Below are 7,123 nucleotides of genomic sequence, written 5' to 3'. Positions count from 1 at the left end.
AGGGGACAGGTGAGTCATCCTAAGGTTTTAGAACCTTTCTAGACCCAGCCCCATTTTCTTGACACATCTTACTTTCTTTTCATCCATCTGGGTTTATTCTGTCGCTGAAACAGCTTGCTTCTACTCTGGGGCTGCTTTTCAAGGACCAGTCCTGGATGATGCTTGGTCAGGGGTAGGCTCTGAGTTTGCTCAGTCCACGCTGATATAACTGCATTAAGCTCAGAGTAGCCTGGCCTATCTCTTCTTACTCTATTTTCTACCACCTATTTTCTACTCTACCCAGGCCAACTCACTCTTGAACTCTTCCCTATACTTCAGGACTGTAAAGTGTAGAATGTTAGAGTTGGAAGGAGCTGGAAGGACTACCTAATTTACCTTGTTTCTCTCTCTAGGGATGGGGAGATAGACTCAGGGCTTGGGGGCAACTTGCTGTGTGCTCATATGGCCTCTGCATATGAATGACTGTGTGCTTGCCTACCCCAGGATCAGAGCCTACCCTCAGAGTTTCCCCCCATAACCCACTCTTCTATTTGTTCTGTTTGAATCAGTGACTCCCTTCTTATTCCTTCTACTACCAGTCTTAAAGATCATCTTCCCCATGAAGCCTTCTCTTGATTAATTCAGCTCGCTGTTCATCCTTTAGTAGTGGGTGGTTTGGGCTATGTTAATTTTCACTTGGTATTTTTTTCTCCACAGGTTCCTTTGGGATTATTTCAATATGTTCATTGTCATCCCCATTAGTCTGGCAACTCCTGGGGGTTGAGTCCTTTCTAGGGGTACTTGAAGGCCATCATCTTTTTCTTCTGGATCATCATCCTTTGTCCAGCTCAGGGCTATAGACGCAAGGATGCTTAATGCAGGAGGTGGGTAGCATTGCCCGATGACCTAGGTTACAAAGTCTTTTTGTGCTGAGGGTGTGGCTGGGTAAGACTTCGAGGAAGAAGAACTTTCTGTGACTCCTATGTTGGGATCGGTTTCTAAGGGTCAGGGCTCACCCCTTGCAGTTCAGAGGCTTTGTTTCTGGACAGGATATGAGCATCCTTGATCTTTGCATGGTCAAATTAAGTAACTTGTCTGGGGTCACACTGTGACACATTCATTGCCAAACCTGTTCTTTTTGCCAAGTCAATCCTCCTATGTGCTTTCTTGCTCAACCCATGCAGAATTCTAGAATTCTCAGGCAGAGAGGGGATCCATGGTAGTGGGTGGGTGGGACAGTGGTCATGTTATACATTCTCCTAAGCAGAACACATGGAAATCAGAGACACCGAAGAGTTTGCACATTTACCTGTGGTCATGCATTTCAGCATTCCGTACCTCGGACACTTCAGCTATTCTTGGAAATGTCTAAATTTCCACCACTGTTATTTGTTTCTGAGCCCCTTCCTCTGTTTTCCCTGTCCATATGGGAATGGGCAGGTGTCTATGCTCTCTTGCCTAAAAAAAATATTCCTGGAAAATGTCTCTCCAAATGGAAGCACCATGATTTCTTGACTGTTTTTTCCTTGCTCAAGGCCCAGCCAAGCTTCCTGCTGCCACGTCCAGACCCATATAGTCCTATCACTCACAAACACTAGTGGTTCCACACCCAAAGGATGACGACGGCTGGCCACTGGGGGCCATGGCCTTTCAAGGACCAGGGCGTTCTGGGACATGATGGAAGCCCAGAGAAGATGTAGTGATTTGTAGGAAGAACAACATTCTGGGATAGTGGCTCTGGGTCTTTTTCCAAGTGACTTTAAGATAAAGCAATTTCTGAAGAGGTTTAAGATAAGTGCCAAGGTAATTGCCATTGTGCCCGATCTCTGATTTTCGAAATGAAAGAACCGAACCTCAGAGCTAGCAGGTGGCAGAGCTAAGGACTGATCAGGGCCACAGACCTCTTGACTGCTCAGGAACCCAGAACTTTCTATGTTCAGTTGTGCTGAGTTGGAATTGAAGGAGGAAGCAGAACACACCTGTTGTAAGTTGTGGGGACAGCCGACCTCCCCTGGATCACTTGCTGCCTACAACTTTCTTCCCAGGAAGGTCCCGGGCAGCGTCATTCCCTAGGCAGAGTCCTACCTTGGTTCCCAATCCAGAGTCCTGTATTAAGGTGAGGCTCTGATTTCACTAGTAGATGTGCCTTTGCTTTTTCGGAAGCTTTGACCCTGCCCTTACCAGCCCTTGGCCTTACCTTGGTCAGCTATAAAATACGGAGTATCAGCCCAAGTTCCTCGTCTACTGCTCCATGGCAGTACATTTGAGAAATGCTTTGAGTTCTTAGAGAGAGGGGTGAGGGAAGAGACTGCTCTAACGAGAAGGCATGATTCTTCTGAAGGGAGACCAGAGTGTTAAAATCCAAGAGTTGGATTGTAGTACTGGTCAGTTAGAATACAAGGGAGTCAACCTTCCGAGCATTCACTGCGTCAGATATTTCTCTCAAGTTCTTTGCACAATAACCTGATGAGGTGGGGTTCAATTTTATCTCAGTTTTACTGAGAAGAAACTGGAAGTCATAAGGAAAGCTGAAATAACTTGCCCAAGGTCACTCAGCTAAGAAGGAGTGGAACTGGGCTTCGAGCCCAGGCAACATGACTCCAAGTTCACGTTCTTAGCTATGTTGCTTCCCTAGAGCCTGGCTTGAAGTGACGTCATGAGATGAATGTTGAGTCTTCCCCATTCCCCAAAGGAAGGGATGGCGTGACCCAGAGGTTGAGGAAGAGAGAAGATCTGTGAGAGGGTTAAGAAAAGGAATCAAGATGAAAGTGTTTAGGAACTGCCAGCCAAGAGGAGTGGCAGCTGCTCATTTCTCTCCCTCTTGAGCTGCCCAGCTCCCGTTCTTCACCTGGCCAAGTGTTGCATCCAGGTTTTCCCTCTCTGGCCTGCAGGAGACTTGCACAAGCCCACATGACAGCCCTGGCATCACCTCTATGAGCGAGGTGGCACTCTGGTGGAACTACAGTCCTCTAGGAGCTTCAATCTGTATGAAAATGATAAGGACAGAAGAAGGAAAGTGAAGTTTAAGTCCAAGATCCCATTGCCCCACTCCCAAGTCAATTTCCTATGAAGCTAATAAAACTAAAGCTTCAGTCTCCCACTTGCACCAGCCTTTCCCAAAGCCCTGGACCTAGTATTACATCAGTAATTACACACACACACACACACACACACACACTCACTCACACTTATATATATTTTTTTCTTAGAGAGCACTCCTTCCAACTGTATATGACTCAGGGCTCCATCAAACCTCACTGTGCCCCTCCCGACCTGATCAGCTAAATGTCAGAATCCCACAACCCCTTGAGAAACACCAGTGATGCCCCTCTCCTTCTGAAGCCCTCCCACACAGTTTGAGCCTTGATTGAAGGTGTGATTCAGCTCAGAGTAGCTGGGTTAAGTTTTTGTAAAGAGGTTGCCATGTGTGCACTTTAGTAGACCTCAAAGCCACCAGAATGTAGGAGCTTAGTGTACTTTCTTCGTAATGATGACTTTATGATTTTTCTCCATAGATAGAAACAAGTATGCACTGATATGATTCCACAAAGATACACAGAGGGATCTTTTACATATGAATCCATGTGTTCCTCACCACCCACGTGTGTGGACGTATGTAAGCATGCATGTGTGCACTCTTCTTAGGTCTGTTCCATCGAGTGAGTTACTTTTGCGACAGGGAACTTGGATGTAGAGTCCTTCCCTGGGACCGAGGCTGCCCAGTTTATTCCAGGGGTCTATAAGACAACTGGGAATAGCCAGGACTGCTTTAGCCTGAGCCACGTAGGACCTTCACTACTACGTCGCAGGACAGGTAGAGAGGAGATGGAAGGGCCTACGGACTGAGATGCTGAAGGGGAAGGAGGGAATGTGAAATGGAAATGAAGACCAATAAACTACACCTTCATGTCTCTTCCCCATTAGCCCCCATTCTGGACCTGGCCCATTTCTTCACACCTACCCAGGTTTCATGAAGGTTTGCTGGCTGTAGTGATATAGTCCAGCTAAGTGAAGCAGAAAGGGGGTATTTACTACAAGGATCTTGGAGTGTTCTAGAATATCCATGGACTGAGATGCTGCAGGTCACTGAGGTGCTGGAACTAGGAGCAGGAGTCATCAGAAAGCCAGGCCACGCAGCCACTCCTTTCTGCTTTCCTCCATTCCCCTGCATTCTGCTCTCTCCCCAGGCCTGATTTTTCTTCATCTCTGAGCAGTTTGTAAAAGACTGCAACTACACAGCTCCAGGGGCTACTTGTCTTTAAATTGAAGGACCAACAAAAATTGATTAGTGTTCTAAAGCCTCTAATCCCAGTTCCTGGGACAGAGACTAATGGCTCCAGCCCGGGTCAGGTGTCCGCTTCCAATCAGCCACATCCAGTAGACCAGGGTCACACTGGAAGAACATCATAAATGGGGTCCCAAGTCAAATTGATTGTCTTCCGTGAAGACCTCCAACTTATCCTGTAGAAGTCCCCTCTCCCCTGGGTTCTCATAGCACTTTATCTGCCCCTCTTCCATGGTACTTATTGCTTCTTACGGTGTGTTAATATTCCTGTTATAAAAAACCTATCCACCATCCTACATATCCATGAGCTTCTTGTTCATTTATCTTTAAATATCTTACACAGTTTGTGTGAACAAAAATTTGGACATGCGCTCAATAAATATTTTTTTTTCCTAAGTCTGGATTTATTGGAAGCCACATAATTCACAGTTCAGCCCATCTTCCAATTCTGCTCTCTGAAGGCTGGTCTACTTCTAGCCTAAGCTGGGGAGAAGTACATAACCCACCACAGTGTGTCCAATACCCTGACAGTGTTTTATTTCAAACTCTGATCCCTGCCTATAATTAAAAAGAAAATTCTGCCAGTTTGCTCCTGACGGTCTCTGCTACAGGAAAAATAGGTATCTGAAACATACTTTTGTTGAGACTCAAAAGCTAGATATACAATTTAAATAGGAAGAAGTGGGCTTATGGCTGTATGTATTAGCCAGCCACCCACCTGGACCCAGCCATCAGCCATGGTTGCGGAGGAGACAGCTGGAAACACCCAAGCAGGAGAGGAAAGGTCAAACATAGATGCTTCTACAGCATGATGGAGAGATGACTGACTTCACAGCTTCCAGACTCCACAGCATCCAGCCACCTCATCACCATGCTTCACATCCAAGGAGTCATTTATGCCACCAGGATAGCTAAAGTTTATGGGCCTCTCCTTGTGGCTCTTCATAGTCTTCCCAGGGTTTCAGCTGGGGCCCAGGGATCATCACCGTCTTAAGGATGGGCTGCTTATGGGGTGCCCATGGAGGGGTGATCTTGCCATGCATTCTCCAGCTCCCATAGGGATTTACCAGGTGCTTTTCAAACACAACATACTCCAGGACATCCCTGGGCACATCTTCCTGTCCATACATTAGCCGGCCAAACCGGTCATAGATGGCCAGAGTCTGTCGGATGTACATGGGGACAGTGACCTGGCCGTATATGTTGCCCTGGTTCAGCAGATTCAAACAGCGAACCTGAACCACCTGGGGTGGCTCTAAAGATTCTACGAAGCTCCAGCGGACCGTCTTATACTTGATGTCCCAGACCATGTCCGGAAAACAGTTTTCAGTTACCAAGGTATGAAGCCGGTCATGGTCTGAGTTGTTTAGACAAAGGTGAGCTTCAATAAAAATATCCTTAGCTTTTTCGGGGAAGTCCTTTTTTATTTTTTTTTTCGGGGAAGTCCTTTATTTTAAAATTAGGATCATGTTCTCTTATCTTCCGGATTGACAATTGTGATGCCACCTTCTTCTTCAGTTGTTCACTTCTCTGTGCCAGTCCTTCCTTTGCAAGAGATGACAAGCGAGCATCACCCTCTGGAGGAACATAGGCATCAAAGATACCAGCTGTACAGGCCAGATGTAGTGGACACTCCAAACGTTCTGGAGGAATGACCAGTCCTGCTTTCCGGGCATATTCCATGAACTCCATTTCTGATTTGTATTTGGGTTCATAAGTAGGAGGTGTGAAACGTTTTTTAGTTCTCACTGGAACTACAACTGTGGACTGAGTCACCAGGACAGGCTGCCGAGACCACCATCCTAAGGCTTTGGATAAACAATACAAACCCCGCGGTGTGGGGGCTGCCATTTTGTTCCTCAATAAATATTTGAAATCATGATCCTCTCCAAACAAATACTCAGGAAATTTAATTCGGTCAAGTCTTTCATGTCATCTACTGTCTTGAGTTGATTAAATATAATCAATTCAACCGATTAGTTAATTGAACCAATTTTAATTGAGGACCTTCTATATACCAGGCACTGTCTTGGCTGTGTAGAAGCTACAGCACTACACAAGGCAAAGGGAGTCCTTGCCCCACTGAGGTTCCAAGTTAGTAGTGGGGACCATCGACAAACAGTGTTTACTATGGACTAGACTTTATGTTGGGTGCTAGGCTAGAGATGGGTAGTCCCCAGCACTGCCCTGAGGGAGCCCACTTTCCCTAGGAATCACAGATTCCTCATCCGATCTCATCAGATCTGTTGCTGCATGACAGGGTAGTGCTGTTTAAGTTTGGAGAGAAGAGCTGTAAGAGATCCAAGAGAAAGTGACCTACCACTAGGGGAGAAGGAGGGGCCTGAGGGAGATTTCACTGAGATCAGTGACACATGACTAAACTTGAAGGGTGAATATGAGTCTGTTAAAGAGAATGTGAGTTAGGTATGTATGTTTGGGGATTGGGGGGCAGGGGAGAGTTGCTGGGAGTGATGATGGTCAGAGCCTTTCAGACAGGCACATGCAAAGCAGATTCCAAGCACTGTGAAAGGGCTACTGTGTCTGGAGCATAGCGAGACATTTAATGTGTCTGGAGCTCAGGAAATGTGGGGGAAAAGAATGGTAAAGTTGGCCAGGGACCTTGCCTGGCCTTGTGTGCTAAGCCCAGGAGGCGATAAGTTAAGTATCAGCAGCCAGCATCTGGAGGGCAATGATTGCCGCTGCAGGCATGGAGCCAGGCAGAGCCTGGAAACCAACAAAAATACCTGGCCAAGAACATATTCTAGAAGGCCCTAAGATGAGGCATTGCACCAGTGCTGTGGTCATTGACCTCTGGCTCATAGAGAGAGATGGTTGAATGGTGAGTTGAAATTTTCACTC

General features: G+C 46.5%; 1 pseudogene; it reads right to left on the bottom strand.

Moving 5' to 3' along the window:
• Window positions 1–4,930: 4,930 nt before the first annotated feature.
• LOC144315281 (large ribosomal subunit protein mL45 pseudogene) lies at window positions 4,931–6,117 on the bottom strand (annotated as a pseudogene).
• Between the last annotated feature and the right edge of the window lie 1,006 nt (window positions 6,118–7,123).

The sequence above is a fragment of the Canis aureus genome, chromosome 6, assembly GCF_053574225.1.
Source record: "Canis aureus isolate CA01 chromosome 6, VMU_Caureus_v.1.0, whole genome shotgun sequence".
Classification (NCBI taxonomy): Eukaryota; Metazoa; Chordata; class Mammalia; order Carnivora; family Canidae; genus Canis; species Canis aureus.
The sequence above is the reverse complement of the archived record's forward strand: the minus strand, read 5'-3'. Positions and strand labels throughout refer to the sequence as shown.